This window comes from Peromyscus leucopus, unplaced genomic scaffold, assembly GCF_004664715.2.
Source record: "Peromyscus leucopus breed LL Stock unplaced genomic scaffold, UCI_PerLeu_2.1 scaffold_529, whole genome shotgun sequence".
Classification (NCBI taxonomy): domain Eukaryota; kingdom Metazoa; phylum Chordata; class Mammalia; order Rodentia; family Cricetidae; genus Peromyscus; species Peromyscus leucopus.
The window spans coordinates 28,766-54,452 of NW_023505430.1; the positions used below are offsets into that span (position 1 = coordinate 28,766).

Sequence of the window (25,687 nt, forward strand, 5' to 3'; positions counted from 1 at the left end):
TAAATTCTGCTAGCAATAAATGATAACTACTATAAAAAAACAAAACAAAAACTGATTTGGTTTTCTCTACACATTTTTCTCTGTGTCTGTTTCATGAAAAAAGCAACTATAAAGGAGACAAGCAGCAAAGCAATTGCATTTTTGCCTTTAAAAAAAAAAACCACACACACAAAAAACTAAAATCATTACTTACCTCCATCACTACGAAACCCTTGGTCTCTAATCAAATCCTACAAACAAATAGTAAAATACATTTATTCAAAGCACACAGTAAAAAAGTAATAACAACAAATGAATTTTCCACTATGCATTAGCAGAAGGGTTAATTCAAAACACTACCTGTCTTATAATTATCTCATCAAACAAAGGCTATGAAGTTAGCTAGTGTACATGATAAACACTCAAGCCTGAAGCACTTGCCAACCTAGCCTACGTGAAAGGATTATTAGTCCCGATCAAATGCTGAAATCCCTTTCAGGCCACTCAGTGGCTTCATCAATCCTTAAAGAAAATTCTACTGGCACATATTAAGAGCCATAAAAATGTTCATACCCTTTGATCCTGTAATTCCACTTCTGGGAATTTTTCCTAAGGAAATAATTCAGAAGAAAAAATGATATGCACAAAGATGTTTAGTGCAGCATTATCCATCACACCATAAATCAGAAATAATTATTTTCCTATGATAGGCATTTTGACATATTATGGTTATGGTGTATCAATTTAATGAGTAGTACGCAGTTACCAAAAACAATTATGAAACTTAAAACATGAAACATGTTTACATATAATAAAAAAATACAAAATCAAAAGTACACTGAATACTATCAGAAAAATGTGTATGTACAACATTAAAAAGGAGGGAGAGTTAAAAACAGCTCAAATAAGGATTTTGTTTAAATTGGTCTCTATTATTTAAAATACAGCTCTTACAACAATGTTGGTAGCAGGGGAAATTCCAGAAGTAATGAAATTTGGATTCTAGTCCTAAGAACTTGGATTAGTTTACTCAAGTTTAACTTAAGTGTGAGAGACTGAATGGCCCCAAATGTCTCTAAAAAGGTCAGTTGCAAATAGGCACCAGTTGCAAATAGGCTTACTGAGTAAAATGAAGAGTAAATTCTTTACTGGTCTATTTCTATCATGTTCAGTGTACTATATAAAACCTTCAACACTGTCTACAGAATAATCAATAAATACTCACAATTTCCAACAATGACCTAGTTGTTGAGATTGTCTGGCTACTAATATATAAAAATCTTGGTGGTTTGACTACCTTTTAGTGGTTTTGAGAGCTTACAAACACACTGTGAGATGTAGACACATGGAAAATAAATAACAGCTTAAGAAGCAAGGAGAGGTAGACTAGTTAACTGATAATTTACTACCAATTACATGGTGGTGTTGACAAGGCTTTTAGTGATATACAAAACTAAAGACTTGTATAAAGACATATTGAGACTAAGATGATTTGACAGTCTCCAGATCCATGAGAACTGGCAAAAGAAATGACACTAGGAATTGGCTTTGGTGAAGCAGCCAAAGAAATCTGAGTTGGAGCGGTGAGGAATAGACTGGCATGTAGAAAAGCAAAGGGCTTTCTAGACAGAATGACCCAACTGGTGAAAGGTTATTACCTCTTTCCTGTTTACCTACACTAGCCCTGAAACTCCCTATAGCTATGGGAGAAGGTGGCTTTCTCCACTCTTAGAAACAACCACCATTCCCCACCTAAGCTCATACTTTTCAATCTCACATGTTTTCTTAAAAGCTCCTTGTTGATCCATCTACTTGATCTAAGTTAACCAGGATATTCTCGTACTCTATAACTACTATTTTAACTGTTCTCCTCATTTCTTCTAGTCACTTGTCTCACATTCCTGATCAGCATCCCAGAAGAAACAAACCACCCAAGAACGTCTGGCCGTACCTTTGTTATCCGTGAACATCTGCAAAGTAGCATCAGCTATGTCAATCAATCTCTCTCTCCCTTTCCTCTCTAGGGTATGATACAGCCCAGGCTGCTCTGGCCTCCAACTCCTGATTCTCTTGCCTTTACCTCCCAGTGCCAAGTAGTGTGTACCACAATGCACAACTGACTTTTTAAATACTTTTTTATGTACTGTGGTTGTTTGAACAAGAATGGTCCCCACAGGCTCATAGGTTTGAATGCTTACGTCACCAGGGATTGTAATTGTTTGAAAGGATTAGGCTGGAGTAGGTATGGCCTTGAGGTTTCAAAAGCTAATGCCAGACCCAGTCTGTCTGTCCGTCTGTCTATTTCTCTCTGCCTGCAGATTACATGTAAAACTCTCAACTACTGCTCCAGAACCTGCCTGCATGCTAATACCATGCTCCCCACAAATGATGATAATGAACTAAACCTCTGAAACTGTAAGTGAGCCTCTCCCAACCCCCAAATGCCTTCTTTTGTAAGAGTTGCTTTGGTCATGTGTCTCTGACTAAGACATGTACCACAAACTGCTCCCCCTCTAAACCCCAACATTTCAAGTGCTGAACATGGTCCTGCATGCCTTTAATTCTGGCACTCAGGAGGCAGAGGTAGACTGAACTTTGATTTTGAGACCAGACTAATTTACACAGAAGTTCCAGGCTAGCCAAGAATATATCTCAAACAAAATGAAGCAAAACAAGGAAAAAAAATCAAATTAATACCAGTCCCAGGGTTAAGAAATTTATCCCATTTCATGCAGTGTGTAAAGAGATACATCTACCTTTAACTTATCATAGCTCCTGCAAGACATCATTTTCAAGTTCTAAGAATTTTATCAAATATTCTCTACTTACTACCTCAACCTCTTTTCACTAGCTTCTTTCTCTCCAGTTATAAGATATGCTGGAATCTTAGTTTAAAAACAACTGTTACTCAAGTTCTTTTGTCATTCCTATATAGCCAAGTTTCTCAAAACTGACAATCATTTCCTCTCCTGCTGCCTTCTATTCTATTTGCCTTTGAAATCAAAACAACTCAAAAATTTCTATTTAGTTGCTGATTTGTTTGAGTTATGATCTCTCACTGGCCTAGATCTTGCTATTGTAGACCAGGCTGGCCATGAACTCACAAAATCTGCCTGCTCTGCCTCCTGAGTACTGGGATTAAGGTGAGCACCATGACACCTGGGCCCAAGGACTTAAAAATTAATGGTGCTGGGGACTGAGTCCAAGGCATACATGTTAGGCAAATGCTCTATCATTGAGCTGTGTGCCACAGCACCAATTAATTTTTAAAATTTGTGTGTGTGTGTGTGTGTGTGCGTGTGCGCACACACACACGCGCGCCAGAGTTTGTGTGGAAGTCAGAAGCCAACTTTCTGGAGTTAGTTCTCTCCCTCTACTATGGGTTCTCGGTATCTGTTGTCAAAGCTTTTGTAAAAGGTCTTTCTTCTTCTTCTTCTTCCTCTTCCTCCTCCTCCTCCTCCTCCTCCTCCTCCTCCTCCTCCTCTTCCTTCTTCTTTTTTTCTTTTAAGACAGGATTTCTTTGTATAGCCTTGGCTGTCCTGGAACTAGCTCTGTAGATCAGGTTGGCCTTTAACTCACAGAAATCCATCTGAGTGCTAGGATGAAAGGCATGCGCCATCACCACCCAGTTTGTATGTAGCGGGTACTTTTATGAGCTGAAACATCTTGTCAGTCCCCTACACCCATGGTATTTAACTGTTAAAAACAAAACTCATTTTAGTCCTTATCTTATTTGAATCTTAATAGTGAGAGGTATCCTCTCTATCAGCAGGGTTTTTTTTTTTTTTTTTTTTAAAGATTTATTTATTTTATGTATGGGTGTACACTTTATGCCAGAAGAGGGTATCAGATCTCACTAGAGATGGTTGTGAGCCACCATGTGGTTGCTGGGAGTTGATCTCAGGACCCCTGGAGAAGCAGCCAGTGAGCGCTCTTAACTGCTTCCATCAGCATTTTTGAAGTGCATTTGCTTGGTCTTTGTAGTACACTTGCAAAGAGCTCACAAAGGTAACTGAGAAATGGTCTCTGCTACAATGTTAAGATTCACCAGGCTATGTTTTCTTTCTTTCTTTCTTTTTTTAATCTTCAGGTTTGTGTTTTCTACTCTTCCCAATTTTATATACTCTTTGAGTAATGTAATTTATACTTACGGCTCTGATTAACACAGACACACTGTCAAGTTATATCTCCATTTGAGGTCATAATATTCCCACAGATATCCTAAAGTCACTCTAGGTAAAATACAAAACTGTAATTTTTCTATAGGTTTCTATAAACCCTGTCCTGGTTTATAGCCAAGTATCTATATACTAGAAAGTCAACTGTTGTCTTCTGCCTCTTTTCTTTACTGATATATAGTGGATAAGTATAAGAAAAGAAAGTCAGGTTTAAACGACTCAAGTCCATTTCAGTCATTTATTAGCTATGTGATCATGGGTTGATTTCTTAGACTCTTATAAACTGAATATCCTTCAAGATGAAATAAAGATAATTATTTCTCATGAGCCTTGACCAAGAAGGCTTATTTAAAACACTTGGCCTAGTACTTGACACATCGTAAGTACTCAGCCATTTCCATGACTTCTAAGAACCCTACCACCAGTCTCTACTCCCAAACCTAATATTCAAGACATGAGGCAGGAAGCAAGTTCAAGACCACTTTGGGCTACAGAATGAATTGTAGTCCCCCTCCCAATGTGTTTCAGAACTCCTACCATTCCTTTAGAGTCATGTATGAAATCAGTCAGTGTTGACATTTCCTACTGACCCTCCACCATTTGTCAGCCCTTTCCTGAACCCTGGACTCCTATGATATCAACTATTAATTCCTTCCATGTAAAGGCAACTCTACAACCTTGTATATACTGTTTCCTTAACAAATACCTTTAAGAAAATAATTCCCTATATAGTGACCTTAATAAATCCCTAGCATTTACCTTCTATAGTATAGCTTCAAGGTCGTCCCTTCACAGCTAAATATTCTTACATCTAACCAGGTAGAGCTCATCAAAGCCTTTCTGTGAACTAAGGTTATATATTTTTGTGATTACTTGCATGTCTGATTCATGCACTAAACTGTGACATCATAGAGGGCAAAGATGGTGGTTAATTCACCCTAAATCCCTACTTGCTGAGCCCAGAGTCAAAGGTAAGTCTTTTTTTCCCTCAGATAATAAGTGACTGAGCTTAAATAAAAATTTTAAGTTACTGAAAGCTTTTAAACAAGGAAACGGATGACAAAAGTGTCATTAAAAGCCATTCTGGTGAGAGCACCAGGATGGAAATGAATGAAGAAGAATTAATGGTAGGAACAAATGTAGTAACTCTTCAAATGGAGGATGGTGCAGTCAAATTGGTGGTATCATAAGTCAGAACAGTCTGAGACATACATAAAGAGGAAAATGTGTTCTGTTATGGCAGTTACGAAAAGGATGAAAGAAGAAGACATAAAGCAATTCTTCAAATAGACAAGGCCAAGAAACCAGGAGGATAATCACAAACAAACAAACAAACAAAAAAAAAAAAAAAAAAAAAAAAAAAGAAAAGCCGTTAAAACAAAAAAATTCCAAATACATATGAAGATTATTGAACACCACCGAGAACACGCCTAACCTACAAATACACTTTGACTCCTTATTTCTCAAGCTCCTTATTCCCTATCTCCTCTTCTACTTCTCACTTCTGTGTATTTAGGTTTACATAGAGACAGGATGGCCTCAGTTAAAAAATGGCACTAGGAAAAAGCCACTTAAATGAATTTACTCTGCCCAAATATGGGGAAAAAAACACAATAAAAAGTAGGAAGAAAGTCTGATTTTAGAATCCTTTACTTGTGATTTATCTTGATAATTAAATTAAAATTTATAATAAAGTATTTCTTTCAGTTAATAAAATTTAAGTTATAGTTTTAACTATATGATCTAAAATATGAATGAAGAATTGCTTTTGTTTGTTATAATGCCAAACTCATGACAGAAAAATATAAATTCTTAATGTCATTTTTATAACACAGTAATAATAATTACACAAAAAATCTTAGAGAGGACTTCATAAATTCACTGAAGGGCTTTTATTAATTCTCATATTCAAATCATTTTAACTTAAAATTTTTTCAGAGATAGTATCAGAAAAAAATTGAGAATAACTGTAACTTGTTAATATCGTCCTAGAAGATGATAGGGTTTCTGGATCTGTAATTCATATAAACCTAGCATTTAAATGACAAATGAAAGGTGGCATTTACTTCCAATCTGTATTAAAAATAGAAAAACAAAAAGCACACCTGAGTTGTTTAGTTCTAGCAGTGCTAGTACTTACATCAATATTGACAGGTTCGATTGTGTTTATATGACATTGGGAGCTGAGGAGGACCGGTCTCTCGGCTGCCCAAACTGATTCCGATGATCTTCATCTGCTGGCGGAAGGGCTGTGGAATTGAATGGATTTTGAAGGAGATGGACTGGTGAGGATTTGGGGCCTGGAAAAATCAGTCACCGGAAAATAAAGATTTGGAGCAATTGTATAGATAATAATACTTAAAATGAAAGTTATTAGATTTTTGTATTTAATATGATAATCTCTAAAGAACCAAAATTCCAATAGTAATGGCTTTAAAACAAGCATTAGTTTAAAAAAACATAACTACAACTAATACTGCCAAAGCTTTGCTCAAAAGCAGACCTTCCAGGACTATCAGTGATATAAGAACAATGATTCTGATCCAGAAAACTCCAGAGGAATCTATGAACAGCTAGAAATTACCTGTGGTTAATCAGCAGAAGCAGCTCTTGTCCTTTAAAATCATATATAGAAATAATATATAGAAAATATATAGAAATGCTCCAGGTAGAGACTAGCTTGAATAAAATATGCTATGTTTCTTATATACTATTTCTCATAATCTGAAGTTACTCAAATGAAAATTTAAGGAAGTACTTAGAAGTTACAAAATAGTTTTGACGAATATACCTATATATTTCCTGACCCCAAAAGATATAACTGCTGTTTAATGCCGCGTGTTTTAATTAAAATTTGTACAATATCAAAAGATTCATTTTCAAAATTTCAGAAGATAATATGGTATGTACCAATTATCTTTCATATTCAAATGTTTTTTCATGTCTCATCATTTAACACCAGAGACAAATAAAGATCATATAATATTAAAACACTGATAAGCAAATAAATTTAAAAATAAAAGATTTGGGATGTGTGGTTGGAAGTGCCACAGGGAAGTCAGAGACTGGTGTCAGGCATCTTCTTTTCCACCTAATTTTTTGAGCAAGCGGTCTTTTCATTGAACCCAGAGTTTACAATTGGTTCGACTGGCTGGCCAGCAAAACTCCAAAAAATCTTCTTGTCTCTGTCTTCCCAGCACTGGGTCACGGGTTCAGACAGCGCAGCCAAGCTCTCTAAGTGGCAAGTGGGATCCAAACTCAAGTTCCTCAAAGTTGCATGGCAAGCACTTCGGCTACCGAGCAGTCTTCCAGTCCTAAAATTATTTTGATTAAAATACTCTATATTAGGTTACAGAGTACCGTGATAATTTTTCCCCATAGATAATAGAATCCATGATGGCTGGCCTAAAAGAGCCTGGCATGAAGCACACTAAAAATTTCAAAAACTAGAGTATATATATATTATAAAGACTCTAGACCCCTCAGAAAAAGATCCTCAGGAGTAGGGAAGTTATTACTACTTTGGGAGAGGATACAAGTGAGGCTCTGACTAAATTCAACTGGTCATCATTTTACCCCATATTATAAAAACTAACCGGCTTATTTAAGTGTTATTAGACTAGAGAAAAACAATGCTGAGGATAACAAAAGATAGTAAATAAGGGTAATTAGAAAAGAATGGTGAGAAATATAAAAGGAGAGGCCAGTGAGATCACTCAGTGGATAAAAAGGCGCCTCGCTCCTAGCCTAATGATGTGGGTTTGATCCCTGGGACTATACAGTTGGAAGGAGACCTAATTCTCCAAAGCTGTCTTCTGACTTCCACACATGTGCCTCCAGAGCATGTGCATGTGCACCCACACATACTATATAAATATAATAAAAATTTTAAGAAAAAAGTAGGGCTGGAGGGATGGCTCAGAGGTTACAAGCACAGGGCTGTTCTTCAGAGGTCATGAGTTTCAGATTCCCAAGCAACCACATAGCTGCTCACAACCATCTATAATGAGATCTGATGCCCTCTTTGGCCTGCAGGCATACATGCAGACAGAAAACTGTGCCTAGAACCTTAATAAATATATAAATCTTAAAAAAAAAAAAAAAGTAAATAGAAAGCGAATAGAATGAAATGTTGAGGAGTAAAGGTTAAGAGTGGGGGGAAAAGAAAGCTTCTGAATAAAGCATGTCATCAGAATCTGGAGCACATGGGTCATAAGGATAAAGGAAAACACTTTAAGAGATACTAACTACATGAGGTGGTTTAGAAGATGAACAGCAAAAACATTATTCACTAAAAGAATGAGGCATAAACCCAATTACGATTAATGGAATGGGATTTTGGGAAAGTTACCATGTTTCTTCTGTGTCCTTTATGGTTTTCTGGCTGATCAAGAAAACTCTCAGTGGTTGGTCAAAAAGCTGTCCTATTCTTGCTTTATAAAGCTAAACATGCCTTTGCTAAGAATTTTTGAACAGTTAAATGCTACTAGTTAATAAAGTATTGGGAAGTACAAAACTGATAAGCTACTGTAGTCTGTAGAACAATAGAACCCTAACTCAGGACTAAAAACCAGAAAACCCTGAATTAACCAGAACTCCATAGAATAGTATAATCAATATAAAATGTGACCTAGAACAGGTAGCCAGGCAATAAATCTTTCCTGAAATTACTGAGTTAAGACTATGACAGAAATATGAACTGCGAATAACAAGCCAGAACTCTGTATACAAAGGACAGTGATCCAGAAAACAAGGAGAAACAAAACCTGCATTTTAATCTGGTAAAGATGAGGCTTGTTACATAAAATCAATGTGATATATTAATACCATCTGGAGGGTGAAGGGTGTGCCTTGGTTCAAAGTTAACTTTGTCTAGCCTTGAAGGCAAATATATGATAATTATGGAATAGTATTTCATTACCATACTCCCAATGTATTCAAATATGTACACAAAGTCTTAATTCAATGCTTAACAACAACAACAAAATCTAATAATAATTTGGCTTCTCATGAATATCTTCCCAAAAAGAGCGTGGGCCCCATCCACCACAAGTCTGGTTTAGGTAACAGGTATGTTCTCATTTAGTCTGGTTTTGATTTTTTTTAATTTAAGCTAGTATTTTCCCAACTCTCATCGTTTTCAGAAAACTGCATGCTGTGGGCATCTTCCTTGGAGCAAGGTAATTAATAACATCTATGGAGGACTGTGGCCAGCCTCTAGATGACTTTCTCCCAGTGGCATATCTTTTTACTGACCCTTCCACAATCTTTTTAAAATTAAAAAATAAACAGCACTTTAATTTAACACTCCTTAGAAAGTTACTGTAGCTAGAAGATTCTTGTACCCCAGCCTGCCGGTGGTCAGGTCAAAGCTCTCTTACCCGCCAGTCCCACAGCGCGCTCAGACCCAAGTAAACACACAGAAGCTTATATCATTTACGAACTGTATGCCATTAGCTCAATCTTATTACTGACTAGCTCTTACACCTAAATTAAACCCATAGTTCTTATTTATGTTTAGCCATGTGCTTGCGGTACCTTTTCTCAGTTCTGCCTTGACATCGTGCTGTTGTGCTGGCCGGAGACTCCTGACTCAGCCTATCCTGTTCCCAGCATTCTCCTCTCTGCTTATCCTGCCTGTACTATACTTCCTGCCTGGCTACTGGCCAATCAGCATTTTATTTATCAACCAATCAGAACAACACATTCATAGCATACAAAAAGACATCCCTAGCAAATTACTAATAGTTTAAGGTTAAACTATTTAAAATTTTTTGAAGCAAACAAAGCGATTGTTTCTGTTCACTGATATACAAAAAAGGAAGTAATTATCTCTTACTTTGTATTCTGTACTAGGCAAATATATTAATTTTCAAAATTTTCTTGTTTATACACCATACTTGTTTCAGGACCACTTTAACTGTTGTCAGGACTAGTAACAAATGCAATATTGTAACACAGAACATAAATCAACATGGATGGCTATTCTTGACTGACAACTGACTACATCTGGAATTAACTAAAATGCAAGCATCTGGGCACATGTGTGGGATTGTTTTCTTAATTACACCCTTTGAAGTGGGAAGACCCCACTTCTAATCTGGGATCTTTGAGGTAGGAAGATCCACCTTTTAATCCAGATCTTTTGACGTAGCTAGATCCAGCTAGAATCTGGGCCCACCATCTGCGGGCAGTCTATATACAAGGACACAGGAAGAAGGAAGTCTGCTGCTTGCTCTTTGCCTGCCTGCTCTTGCTCTCATTAGCAAGTACATTTCTTCATGGGCATTAGAGACTACTTCAGGACTCTGGCACAAAGTGAAGACCAATTGAGGCATGCAGACTGAACAACCACTGACTGTTGACCTTCCAATAGTGGACAGTCACTGTTGGACTAGTTGGACCACAGCCTGTAAGCCATTCTAATAAATTCATATTAAAATATACAAAATCTATAAACATATTTATATCTAGATACAGATATGTAGACATACACACTCTAAGTTCATTTATAAGTTCTGTTCCCTCTAGAGAACGCTGACTAAAATACAACTGGTTCTATCTTTACAAAGTAATTCTTTACAACACTGACATAAAAGCATTAGGAGATTAACTTGTAGAGAAGTTTGCACATTTTTCAAGACTAGAATCCATTTCACTCTAGTCAAGAAAAAAAATACATGTGGCAGAGGCAAATGTTTCTCAGTTTTAGAACAGCATTCCTGTACTGGAAGACAAACTGTATTGTTACCATAATGACCCTACGAGAGGCCAAGCTCATTTCATTAATATTCTACAACTCTGCTCACAGAACTGGGACCGTACCATTAGAAAAGCAAATCACACGGTCTACAGACTATATCAGGAAGAAATTGCCATAGCCAAAGGATTAATTAAAATCACAACAACATTTGATTCTATCATTTATAAAAACATACAACTAATAACAGAGCCAACAGAGATAACTGTTACAATCTGACAAAACTACATAGTGGTTGCATTTCCTAGTGATATAAAAATACATTGACTATTTAAAATAAACTGTTTTATTTTTAAAACATTATTATTGTGTGGTGTGTTTGCAGGTGTGCACATCCCACTGAGCACACATGGAGGTAAGAATGTCTTTGGGCCAGTTCTCTTCCTATTTTTGAGGCAAGGTCTCGTTACTGCTGTGCTGTGTAGACTTCTGCTGATATTCTTGCTTCTATCTCCCATCCTGCTCTAGAATGCTGGGATTATCACCACATTTGGCTTTGTCAAATTTACATAGTCATGCTTTTATGGCAAGCACTTTACCTATTGAGGCGCTATCTCATCTCACACACACATCCCCAATGTGTGGGGGGAGGTGGAGAGGGGTGCAGGGAAAGATAGACCCATGCCAGAACCCAAAGGAGGTCATCAGGTGGCCTTCTCTATTACTTTCCGCCTTATTTAAGAAGGGTTTCTTCCTTGACCTGGAACTTGAACCCTTTCAACTAGATTGCAAGCCAGCTAGTCCAGCAATCCTCCTGTCTCTACCCCTTTGCTGCTAGTCTCACAGGTGTGCATGGAAGCATGCCTGGGCTGTTATGAAGGTGCTAAGATCTGAACTCTGTTATTCATTCTTGCACAGCTGAGCTGCTGAGCCAACTTTCTAGCCTGCCTCTTTCCCTCCCTTTTTAAAATAGGGTCTCATGTGTCTTAGGCTGCCTAACACTTCCTGAGAATTATCTTGAACTTCTGATTCTCCCTTTTCTATCCCCAAGTACTGGGATTAGAATTAACCAGCATGTCTAGTATATGTGATGCTAAGAATAAAATTCAAGGCTTTGTGCATGCTAGGCAAGCACTCTATTGACTGAGCTACATACTTATCGTCCCATTTATTTTTGAGACTAGGTCTTGCTCATGCTAGGCTGACCTCAAATTCATGGCAATCCTGTTGTCTCAGCCTCCCAAGTACTGAGATTATAGAAATGAGCCACTACTCTTGGAAATAGAAATTTATTTTGTTAATTTTTTGTAACCCATGAGACCTTAGGAAGTCTGGCTTCATAAAAATTGCAGACCTATTAAAAGTATCAACTTATTGTTATCATTCCTTCTGGTATAAGTCTGTAAAGAAGTGTGGGCCAGACAGGTGGCTGTGTGTGTAAATGCCTGTCCTAGTCTAAGTACCTCAGTTTGATCTCTGGTTCCACAGTGGAAGGAGAGAACTGACTCCAGAAAGTTGTCCCTTGACTTCTACACAAGACCATGGCATTTCACACTTACACAACACCTACATATCACCACTCACACAATACAGAAATAGTTTTTTAAGGTCCAAAGAAATAACGTACTGTGAAGAATAGGAGGAAGCAGGTAAAATTAAAACAAATACTTATGAACTAAACACTTCTGAAACATTCTAAGCCAGAATGCTATCTGGAAATGTCCTTTTCAAAAATTATATACTTCCAGACACGGCATTAATAATCTTGCCTCAATTACAATGGGAAAAGAGTAACAAACCTATGCAAAAAATATTTAAGAGCCAACTTAAAATATTGTCTCTTTCTTACTATGAATATAATGCCTTGGAGATACTTTTACAGTAAATTCTTGCTTTTCCTCCTAAACTGATAGCATCTTACTACTTTTTTTTGTCCTTTAGGAATATCCTTCCTTTCTGCATATTGCTTTCCCTCAGCTTAGGTCATCTTCTTCACCCTATTTTTTTTTCTGTCTATCTGTATTTTACTGCTAAGTGAATTTTCCCTTTAAAATAATTTTATCACATTGGTAACTTGTTTGAAAACCTTTTGTCTCCCATGTCATCATATCTCAAGTAAAACCAGCCTAAATGTCAAGATTCTTTACTACTTGGTCACACACATGGCATTTTTTCTCTTCCAGTTTTTTATTGTGATGTAGCAAAGGTTAGGCTCAAACTCAACAACTTTCTGCTTCAGCCTACTAAGTGCTGGGATTCTAGAAGTGTGAATCCCATCAGGCTCACAAATGCTACTTCTGAATTTATAAAAGCTTTCTGACTGACTCTGAAACCTGCTTTCTTCTCTGGACCCTAATACGGCTTTGATACCTAAGTTCATTCAGCTTCTAGCAATTTTTTAAAGATAAGTTCAAATCTCATCTCCATTACACATTCTTGAGTACATTATATTTTCTTGCATTCTATAAATATAAAATATTTATTTTATCACAAAGTTTAATAATACTCTATTATGATTTGTACTTTTAAAAAAATTGTTATCAACTTTGTCTGTTAATTTTTTTAAGTAGAAGTCATAACATTACTTGATAAAATGGTAAATAAAAGAGTGTAAAAATTTTATGTTGTGGGGTTGGGGATTTAGCTCAGTGGTAGAGCGCTTGCCTAGTTCGATCCTCAGCTCCAAAAACAAAATAAAAACAAAAACAAAAAATTTTATGTTGCTTTTTTTTCACAGTTGATCTTAAAATATAGTCTACACCAGCTTTTAATCCCAGTGATTGACTAATTGATTGTGTGTGTTTTATTTTTTCAAGGTAATAACTTACTGTGTGGACCAGGCCAGCCTCAACTCACAGAGATCTGCCTGCTTCTGCCTCACGAGTGCTGAGATTAAAAGTAACCACCATACCAGGCTTTTTATCCCATTTCTGTACAAATGCATGTAAATGCTTGAATGCTGCGATAAATACATTATTGGGGGAAAATATCCATAATTTTAACAACTCCAATGTTGGAAAGGTTTACAATTACCCAAAAGATCCACAGGAAGGCAGTTCAAATAGCATGTCATTAAACAGCAGGAATCAAAATCATACCAATAGAGTCTGAGGGGGGTGCAGAAGGGGATCCAGATGTAAGGCAGTTCTGCTAAGGAGGCCTCCTCCTGTGGTACTGGTGATGCTCAAAGAACTTGGAGACAAACAGCAAACTGTGAGGCAAAAACAAAACAAAACAAAACAAACCTAACTTGTGCAAAACCCAGAAGCTTCAATACATGAGAACACAGAGGTAATGGAAAAATACAAGAAATCAAGTTTTACTTTTGCAAACAACTATAAAATTCAATTAAGTATATTTTTGTCTAAAAGTTTCTTTTAACAAATTACATTGTTTGTTTGTTTGTTTTGGCTTTTTTGAGACAGGGGTTTCTCTGTGTAGCTTTGCCCCTTTCCTGAAACTCACTCTGTAGCCCGGCTGGCCTCGAACTCAGAGATCCACCTGTCTCTGCCTCCCAAGTGCTGGGATTAAAGGCATGAGCACCACCCTCCCGGCAACAAATTACATTGTACTTTTCAAGGCAAGCTGAGATCTAAAACTAATTGTTCTTTTCAATCAATTTCTATTTATTACAGGGGGGAAAATCATGCTTTGTAGCTTAAAAACTAAAAGGAAAATATCTAGTGGTAGGTTAGATTACCCTTTTTGTTTTTTTTTCTTTGACAGATTCACTGCGTAGCCCGACTCATTGTGTAGACCAAGCTGGCCTTGAACTTACAAAGGCTTCTGCCTGAGTAGCTGCTAAGTTGGATATATCAATATAATTTACTTAAAAGTCAAATTCCATTTCAGGAGCAACAAAAAGAATTACAGAAAAAAATTACAATAGAGTACATCTAGTCTATTAGACATACTATAGAATAAAGAAAAAAGAAATTTTAGAAAGAATAATTGTATATAATTATTCCTTTAAATAAAAGGAAAAGGGTCAAAGGTGAAACAGACAGACATGGTGAGGTGAAGCGTGAGGAAAGAATACCAACATAATTAGCAAAATAGATCACAGAATCAGACCCACTGTTCTTAATTCAAACTTTGTTCTATATCCACCCCAAACTATATAAAAGTAGTTTTCTAAGGAAGAGAGCATGAAATGTAAACTTCATGTGCAGTGGACTCAGTGTTCCTTTATCTCGGAGAGAAGAGCCACCTGCACTATGTGTTACTTCCTGATGAGACTTTAACTATTCTGGAACAAGTGCATCGGGCAGAACATCCCTCACTGGCTTTCAAAGTATACTAGTGTCACATTATGAAAATTTAACTATAAAGTAGTAGCAAAGAGGTTCTTTGTGGATTACTTACTCAAGCTGGTCATAATTAACACACATCAGTGGAACCTCTGTACTACAACGCTGGTGAAACTTTATAACCACATGTTTTGACAGCGGAAACCCTGGAAAAGCAGCTTTCGACAAAAGTCACAAAATGCTAAGGTGAAAAAAGTTTTCCGTACCTGCAAAGTGAAAAATCATAAAAGGTTTCAAATACTTCAAAAGAATCCTTTTATAAACCAACACATTCACTCTTACTTAAAATAACAATTTTTAAATATAATTATAGTATATAAAGTCACATACCAAATATAATATTAAAACCCAGGGGAGTTGAAATACTTTTCATCCTAATATCCAACTTACAGATTGAAAAGATGACACAACTAATACAAGAACTGAGCCCCTGGATGTGTGACCCAATCCCAAGAGGTCAGCAAGCAACATTTAAAGAGACACATGTATGAAATTCTCAAAAAAAATTTAAAAACTGAATTAAAAAGAATAACTGATTTCAAGCTTGAAAACATTAAAAAGTAGAAAAAAAAGAGGAAGAAAAACCAAAGGTATCATTTAATTAATGCATTAAGAGGAAAAGTAAGAAAAGTAGTTGCCAGAGCTACCAGCACAAGAAACAAAGATATACTTATTTAAACTTTCATAGTTATCAAACAGAACAACAAGATGGAGGAGAGGAGAGGGTCATAATGCTGCAAATGAGCTAATCCTAATAAAATCAGCAACCAGCATATGATGTCTAAAGTTGATAAAGCAAGAAACTGTGGCTAAAAGATATTTAGTAATATAAAAAACATTACCCAAGAGCTTAAAACAGAAACTATTAAAAATTATCAGTGCTTCATGAAATCAACACTGTAATTATATTAAGGTGTAATGGGAATTATTTTATCTGACCACAGAATTATGAACTCAATTGTTTGTAACACAGGAGATATTATTGTTGAATTCAGCAACTTTTAAAGCTTAGCTCTGAAATGTCAGTAAGAAAGGAAACCTCTCCCCTTAAACTTTAACATATTCTTAAGACACCTCTGGAAGAATGTCTGATGTGGACTTATTTTCAGCCTATGCTTTCAGACGAACTTCATATAACAAAATAAATAAATGTTCAGGAATCTTGAAAAAATTATCAGTGACTTTTAATGTACAACAGGTGTCAAAGACACAGCACTATACTAAGGGATCTCTCTTCCAAGGGAGAGATTATGTAAACTACTTATGTGCCCTAGTAGGTAATAGGCAGAACATTATGTAACAGAAAAGTTCTTAATGACTATTTCAGAATGTTGATAGTAAGGATGACTTCATTCTTGGTTGTGTATTTTCAATCGTCTAGGTTTTCACTTTTTAAAAACCATCATCAGTAAGTAATAAATATAGTTTATTTTTATATCATGATCCAGTATATACATAAACCTATAACAGTGGTTACCTGAAACATAACTTAAAATTTTATATACTTTATTACATATAAATGATATTCATGATACATTTGATTTTAACACCAAATTACCTTCTCTCTGTTTAAATGGTTTTCGTGATAGAAGATGATCTTGAACTTTCAACCAGCCTCTTGCTTCTGCCTCCCATGTACCAGGATTCCAGTATGGAAAACACATCTGCTCTCAAACTTTCGTTCTTTTTTGAGACAGGGCCTTACTATGTAGACCAGGCTCTCTAAATTCCCAGTGATCTGCCTGTCTCTGTCTCCCTGTGATAGGATTAAAGGTGTGTGCCACCATGCCCAGCTCAAAATTCTATTTTCAAAAATAGTTATTTTAATGAACAGTTACTCAAAATTATAGAATGGCACATAATCCACTCTGGCCTTTTAAAAACCTTTATATAGTGAGGTCTATTTTCTTTAGTCTCCCCATCACCTGAGAAAGCATGTTAAAAAGTAAAAGTTGTTTCTAGCTTTCCTTCTTTTCCATTTGCCTGTGATTATACAGAAGTGAAAAATACCTCCTTTGATATTTATTTATATAGTGAATAATTGCCAAAGTAAGCATCTTTAGTGATGCTGCCATTATTTCAGAAAACACAGACACAGGCCGAACAGACAACACAACACACAATCTGACCTTTTAGCCAACTACTCAATCCTTACTCACTGACAGTTTGTTGTATCATGAACTCCTGAACATCCTTCATTTGCCCACCTAGTGCGTCCTTCCTGCTATTTATACATATTCAAACTATGTATATGTGGTTGGTTTTATATACACAATCATCGACACACATGTTTGGGGTGGGGGGAGGAAGGGAATAGAGAAGAGAGCAGAACCTCTGAAGGAGTAAAAATAAGTGGATATGCATTTGAGTATGAATTTTAAGAAAACCCTATGTCTGCAAAGATACTTTTATGAATAAAGGTGAACCTAAAAAGATCTATTATTTCTTCTGGGACATTGCTTATGCTCAGTCTAGAATTTAGCATATCTAAAGATGGATGGTAAATGAGGGGTGGTGATGAGGAGGCTGCTGCATGCTAGTAACAAGCTTAAGCTAGTTTTACCAAATACAAAAACAAAAGGAAAAGTCTCAAGGAGAGTTCAATACAAACGTGTGTGTCGAGATATAGGCAGTCTAACCTAGCACATTGTATTTTATAACTATAAAAATTTACATTTCTATTAATAAAGGCGCCAAATTTCTACTTTTATAGGCTACTAGGCAATCATTACAAGAATAAAGCTAGGTGTAACTAAAAAAATTGACATTCACAAGTCCTACTGATGAGAAAATTAAAAACAAGGACCATCACACAGCATGAGTCTAGTTTTCCCTTAAGAAAGAGAGAATAGGAAGTAATGGAGAAAAAACAAGCAAACTTTGGGCTGACCACCATGCATTTGTGTATACAGAAAACCATATAATTACCTACTCATCTATACAAATGCTGACTTCTAGGAAAATTTCACTTTACTAGATAGACTTTTACATCATACTAATTTTTGTTCCTTTTTTAATTACTTATTTTATTTTAATTTTATGTACATTGGTGTTTTGCCTGCGTGTATATCTGTATGAGGGTGTCAGATCCCCTGGAACTGGAATTATAGACAGTTGTGAGCTACACGTGGGTGCTGGGAGTTGAACCTGGTCCTCTGGAAGAGCAGCCAGTACTCTTAACTACTGAGACATCTCTCCAGCCCCTAATTTCTGTTCTTTTAAAGAGACATGTTACATGTTTATTAAGTTACAAAGAAGAATAAAATATTAAAATAAAATTCTTTAACACAAGATTTTAAAGAACAAAACTTAGGTAAACTTATCAATCACAAAATTACTTATCTCTATTTCATATTCCCTAAATTTAAAAAAGTCAAAAGAAACTGACCATTTTTTGACAGTTCAAATATGGAAATGTACATACAAAGTTGTGTGTTGTAAGTGGAACATTCTCCAGTACTTCTACATGCAACTCCTCTCCAGTAAGCCAGGAAATATCAGTGTCCCAGCCAATTGGTTTCTTCTCTCTGAAAAAAATATAAGCAAAACCTTTCTTGATTTTTTTTAAAAAAAGATTTATTTATTTTATGTATATGAGTTTCTATCTGCATGCACAACTTTATGTCAGAAGAGGGCATCAGATCCCACTATAGATGGTTGTGTACCACCATGTAGTTGCTGGGAATTGAACTCAGGACCTCTGGAAGAAAGAACAGCCAGTGCTCTTAACTGCTGAGCCATCTGTCCAGCCCTTCTTGGTTACTGTACCCCAAAATATTTATATACAGCATGCTGATGATATAAACATGGTTATGGAGGAGCTAATAATAAGGAGGTTTGAATATCTGGTTTTACATCATTAAAAATTTCTTATTTTTAGCCGGGAGGCAGTGGCGCATGCCTTTAATCCCAGCACTCAGGAGGTAGAGCCAGGTGGATCTCTATGAGTTCAAGGCCAGCTCTGGTCTACACAGTGAGATCCAGGAACAGGCACATAAGCTACACAGAGAAACTCTGTCTTGAAAAACCAAAAAAAAAAAAAAAAAAAAAAAAAAAAAAAAAAAAAAAAAAAACCAAAAACAAAAAAACCCCAAAAATCTTAAATTTTAAGTTTAATTCCAGTTCCAGGGGATCTGACACCCTCATATAGATATACACGCAGGCAAAACACCAATGTATTAATTTTAAGTAGTAAGTGTACTACTCTTAGACAAAGAGCAGTGTAAATAAATTCATTTTTAAGTCAGTTCCAGAAAAAAACATACAACAGCCAAACCCAGATTGTATCTGGGGTTTAAAAAACAAAGCTGGGCAGTGGTGGCGCACGCCTTTAATCCCAATACTAGGGAGGCAGAGACAGGTGGATCTCTTTGAGCCTAGTCTACAGAGTGAGTGAGTTCCAGGACAGCCAAGAACAGCTAAGGCTACACAGAGAAAGCCAGTTTTGAAAAACTAAAACAACAAACAAACAAAAAAGCACCCCCAAAACACACAGGTATGGTCTTATCTACCAATTCAGAGAAAAAGAGCATTCAAGGAACAACATGCCTCAAAATGTAGATTCAAAACATAAACATCTTGGAACAACATTATTTATGAAAAATGCTTCAATATAAAATGTTAATTTTGGTAGACTTTTTGTGGAACTATGAGCTTATATTTAAAAAGGAGGACTATACAAAGGCACATTATCTAAACTAATCACATTCTCAAGCAGTGGTTCTCAACCTTCCTAATGTTGCAACCCTTTACTACAGTTCCTCTTGTGGTGGTGACCCCCAACCATAAAATTATTTTCAATGCTACTTCATAACTGTAATTTTGTTACTGTTATGAACTGCAATGTAAACATCTATGTTTTCTGATGGTCTTAGGTGACCCTGTAAAAGGGCCATTTAGAATCTCTAAAGGGATTGTGACCCACAGGTTGAGAACCATTGTTCTAATGGTTCACCAATTACAAAAATTATAAACTCTAATAAAGGCATTTATTTGCCACAGGAATAAACATTATAACCACATAAATTACCAATAGCCTTCAAGTAGTATTAGCACAATTTTTTAAGCTGATGTTCTAATATTTTCCTTTCTTCCTCCCTCTCTCTCCCTTCCTTCCTTCCTATTGTGTACGAGCATTTTGCCTGCATGCCTGAGGAGACCACAAGGTTTTAGATCCCCTGGAACCGGAGTGCTGTGAACACGTGGTGCTAAAAACTGAACCAGGTCCTCTGGAAGAGCAGCCGCGCTCTCACTGAGCCATCTCGGCAGTCTCTGAGGTTGATTTTCAATTCCCTAGATTTGGAGAAAGACTACAAAACAAACTCAAAGCTTTATGTCTCATTTCTTTTCAGAGAAAATCACACAACACATACAAACCATACCCATCCTGAATTCTGTAAACAGCACAGCTTCTGGGATAAGACCTCTCATCATCAGCGCTTTCTTTAGACTGTCTCGGACTGTAACACCACATCTTGCGGGTACCTATGACATAAATATGCATAAAAGGTAATGGGAGGTTTTCTTTCAAATATTTCATAAAAACTCAGTTTACCTTATAACATCTTTAAAATATTGCTGGATTCTTGAGTCAAATATAATATCATGTCTATAATTTACTTATTAGTCAAAGGAAATTATATCAAGTAATTATTATTTGACCAACTTAAAGAAAAATTAAGGCTGGGTGTGGTGGTGCATGACTTTAATGCTAGCTCTTGGGAGGCAGAGTCAGCAGGATTTCTGTGAGTTCAAGGCCAGCCTGGTCTGCATAGCGAGCTCCAGGGCAATCAGGACTACACAGACTGTCTGGAAAAAAAAGACTGGTATTTTATTAAAATTACATATTCATATATATGAACAGAAAATATAACAGTATTTTCTACACTATATACACCAATACAATGGTCCCACCACTGACAACACTTAGAGGTCAACACTCAAATTAAAAATTTTTGTTGTTTTTGAGACAGTGACTGTTGTAGCCCAGGCTAGTCTAAAGTTCTAGATCTTCTATGTCAGCCTCTCAACTGCATGAGCACAGGTGGATGTACCATATCTAGCTGTAAAATTAATTTTGACCAAATGTGAAAGCTGTATAAGTCTTCAGTTATTATTAATGATCATTAAGAGATGCCTTACTACTATAAATAAAGCAGAAGAAAATGTGTGTTAGGATATATGCGGAGCTGGAGAGGTACCTCAGTGGTAATGTTTTTGTTGCTCAAGCATGAAGACCTGCGTTTGGGTCTTTAGTACCGACTAAAAAGCTGAATGTGGCAGTGTACATCTTTAACTTCAGTGTAGACTCTGGGAAGGGTGTCACTGGCCAGGCAATCTAGGAAGTAAGTTCTATGTTCACAGAGAGACCCTGTCTCAAAAACAAACAAACAAACAAAACAAACAAAAAACAACCAACAACAAAAAAAACCAAAACCAAAAACCAGTAATAAAGACACCTCCCATTGATCTCTGTCTCTACAGCTCATGCACTCACAGGCATACAAACATGCATATACACCACCATCACTCACCCACCCAGAGAGAGACAGACAAGGGTTTCAGGAAGCAGACAGGCACACACACAGAGAGACAGACAGACACTGATCTGATTGATAATTGATGTTTAGTTCTCTAGTGTCTCTACCTGGATACTTGCCCTTCTCTAGAATCTCCTATTACTATTGAGGATATCAATATTTTTTTTCTGCAACAGATGGTGTACATGTGCTAATTAGGTTGCTAATCCCTTATGATATTAAGAGGTTCAGGACTAAATTTATGACCTCCTAAACAATACCTGCGGTTCTTTAAACTGAGAACATGGACTTTGGTTGAGAGAGTTCCTGTTTTTACTGTAGTTAAGAGTAATGCCAGACTGATTACATATTCCTAGAACACAGAAAATATCTAGTGATAGAATAAAACAATATAGGGGAAAGTACTAAACTATAGCCAAGCTTTCATAATTATTAAGAAGTCTCGCCGGGCCGTGGTGGTGCACGCCTTTAATCCCAGCACTCGGGAGGCAGAGGAAGGCGGATCTCTGTGAGTTCGAGGCCAGCCTGGCTACCAAAGTGAGTCCCAGGAAAGGCGCAAAACTACACAGAGAAACCCTGTCTCGAAAAAAAACCAAAAAAAAAAAAAAAAGTCTGCCCGTCATTTTTTGGGAGCTGGCTGGCACAACAGAGAAAGACTCGTTACTGTGGTTGTTGAGGAAACTTACTTCAGGCCTCAACCATAGGATGTCAGCCATGAGTTCATGTTACTGAGCCAATAACAATATATGTACTCGTCTGAACATTTATTTGCCACAGGAAAATTCACACCTGAACAAAATGTTCAAACTTCATCATAAAAAATTGAAATAATTATTGTTATCCATGAGAATTCATTACTTTACACATGTTTAAATTCTTCTATAGTGCAAAGTTATTTACAAAACTTTAAGGAGTCACTTTAAAACTTGGTTGGACATAAAAAATGTTATACACTGAATTATTTGTGCTAGTACCTTATAGTGTAATTCATTTTTTCCCCCTTTTTCTTTCAAGACAAGATTTATGTAGTCCAGCCTGCCTCAAACTCATTATGTACCCAAGAATTAGTCTGCATTCCTGTCTTTCCTGCTTCCCAGTATTTTGATTACAAATGTGTCATGGTCAGCTGGTAGGTAAAGGCAAGCTTGTGGTATATATAAACATGATACAGTTAGCCCTTAAATAAACCAGCATACAATACATATGCAAAATAATATGTAGATTGAACACAACTTTAAATATATAGCTGGCTAGTTTTATGCCAGCCTAACACAAGCTATAATCATCTGACAGAAGGGAATCTCAATTGAAAAAAAAAATGCTTCTATAAACTGTTGGGGCTGGAGAGATGGCTCAGCAGTTAAGAACACTGGCTGCTCTTGCACAAAACAGAACATTCATCCACTTAATAAATAAAAAAATATATACATACAGCATTGCAGGTAAGCCTGTAGAACATTTTCTTCATTAGTGATTGATTGGGGAGCCCAATTAGAAAACCCTGGCTGGTGGTCCTGGGCTCTATAAGGAAGCTGACTGAGCAAGTCATGAGGAACAAGTTTGTAAGCAGCACTCCTCCATGGCCTCTGCATCAGCTGTCTCCAGGTTCCTGCCCTGTCTGACTTCCTCTCCTGACTTCCTTCAATGAGGAACAGTGATGTGGAAATTAGGCCAGATAACTACTCTTTCCTCTCCAAGTTGCTTTTGGTCATGGTGTTTTATCACACCAATAATAACCCTAACTAAGACAAAGCTTTCTGATTTTATGATAATTAATTTTGATGTTGTGTCTTTTTCAGCTCTATTAGACCAATTACATTGTTTTTAAGGAAGACTGTGATATGCTATGCTTACAACATGGTCTTATTAAAGCAACAAGAGAATCTCTTTCTATAACCCAAAAGAGTTAACAGAATAAAGACAATTTTAGAATTAATTGCATTTAACTTGTAAAGAACCAGGGCCAATGGAATGGTTTATAAAGAAGGTATCTTTTACTACTCAATTATGGTCCTAATCAAATCAAAATAGGTCAATCAGTTGAACTTATCGAAGGACAAAAGAAGCTCTTTCATTGTTAGAAAAGCTTAGAACTTTTGAGAAACCAATATTATTCTTCCTGCCTACAAAAAATCTACACTTTGGTTTTTTGTTTCACTGTGGCCAAAAATATAGAGGAGGATATTCCTGGGGCCGTGCCATTTATTCTATTGAATAATATCCTTTTACTCTCAACCTATTCTTTAAGCCTACTTATTTATACTGGTGAGAATTTAAGTCTTTCAAATAGGGCATGGTTTATTTTTAAATTATATTCATTTATTTTCTTCTTATATTTTTATTTTTGCCATGGGTGGTTATTGTGGGTGGGTATGGGTGTGGTTTGTGTACACATGTGGAATTCAGAGGAGTACTTTAGGGAGTTGCTTCTCTCCTTTTACCAAGAGAATACAAAAATTAGACTTGCAGCAAGCACCTCTACCTACAGAGCATACACATGGTGCAATAATCTCATCAGGCTCATATATACAAATTAATAAAATAATATTTAAAAGAACTATGCATGCATTCTCTGTCCCCAGAATTGTTCTTAGTCCTATATAAAGGTACTTACATTTAGCACTATTTGTAATAATAGTAATAATAATAATGACAATAATAATACCTGAGAAAGGATATGCAAAAATGGAAATAGCTGATAACAATTCAATGGAATGAATATATAAATGCACACTGTGAAATCCAAATTTGAATTTAATCCTGGACATTACATACATAATGGTACTATCCTACTTTTTTTTTTTCAATCAATTAAAAAACAAAATACTGGCCGGGCAGTGTGTGGCGCACGCCTTTAATCCAGCACTCGGAGGCAGAGGCAGGCGGATCTCTGTGAGTTCGAGGCCAGCCTGGTCTACAAAGTGAGTTACAGGAAAGGCACAAAACTACACAGAGAAACCCTGTCTCCAAAAAACAAAAACAAACAAACAAAATACTAACAATGGATACATACATATATAAAATGTGACTGAATGTGCACCACATTTATCATAGGGGTTATTTTTAGTAGGTGAACAGGATGTTCAACAGGAGAATGTGATTGATAAGAGAATGCAATTAGTGTGTGGAGAATATAAAGCAAATATTAACAACCTATTCATTGTAGCTGACTAGGAGGTATGTAATATATGGCTCTTAATACTTTCGCAAGTATTTAAAACTTTCTAAAATAGCTAAAAAGGAAAACCCACCACCTATTGTTTTTTCTTTTCTTGAGACAAAATCCTCATGTGGTCCAGGACATAAAGTTTATGACTGGTATTTTTTAATTTCTTTAAATGTTTTGAAGGATTTACCTGTAAAATAGATATTTATAGTTTTTTTTTTATAAAGTGGTTACACAGATCAGAATAAGCTACTCCAAAGTATGTCATTTTAGCAAGAGATTGTTTGTTTTCAGTTAAAAAACAACAGAGACTCAACTGTGTGCTGGTTGGTTTCTTGACAATTTGATATTAGACCGATCTGGGAGAGAAGATCTTAATTGGGAAAATGCCTTGAAATGAGGGCATTTTCTTGATTAATGCTTGATACGGGAGGGCCTAACTTCCTGGAAGTGGCACTACATTGGGCAAGTGGTCCCAGATAAGATAAGAAAGCAGGCTGAGAAGCCATTGAGGAGCAAGCCAGTAAACTGTTTCTCCATGGCCCCTGCTTCAGTCCCTACCTCAGATCCCTGCCTTGAGTTCCTGCCCTAATTTCCTTCAACTGTATATGGAAGAGTAAGCCACATAAACTTGCTTACTTCTTCTCAAGTTGGTCATGGTCTCTATCATAGCAATAAGAAGATAACGAATGCCAGGCATGATGGCTCATGCCTATAACTCTAATTAACATTCAGGAGGTTGAGGCAGAAAGATTGCCCTGAATTAAAGGCCTGAATTAGGGCTGGGGAGAGAGTCAGTAAAGTGTTTACCACAT

The 25,687-nt window shown here is 36.4% G+C and overlaps 1 pseudogene; it reads right to left on the reverse strand.

Moving 5' to 3' along the window:
- LOC114701552 overlaps positions 1-25,687 on the reverse strand; it is a 70,968-nt pseudogene that overhangs the window by 26,049 nt on the left and 19,232 nt on the right.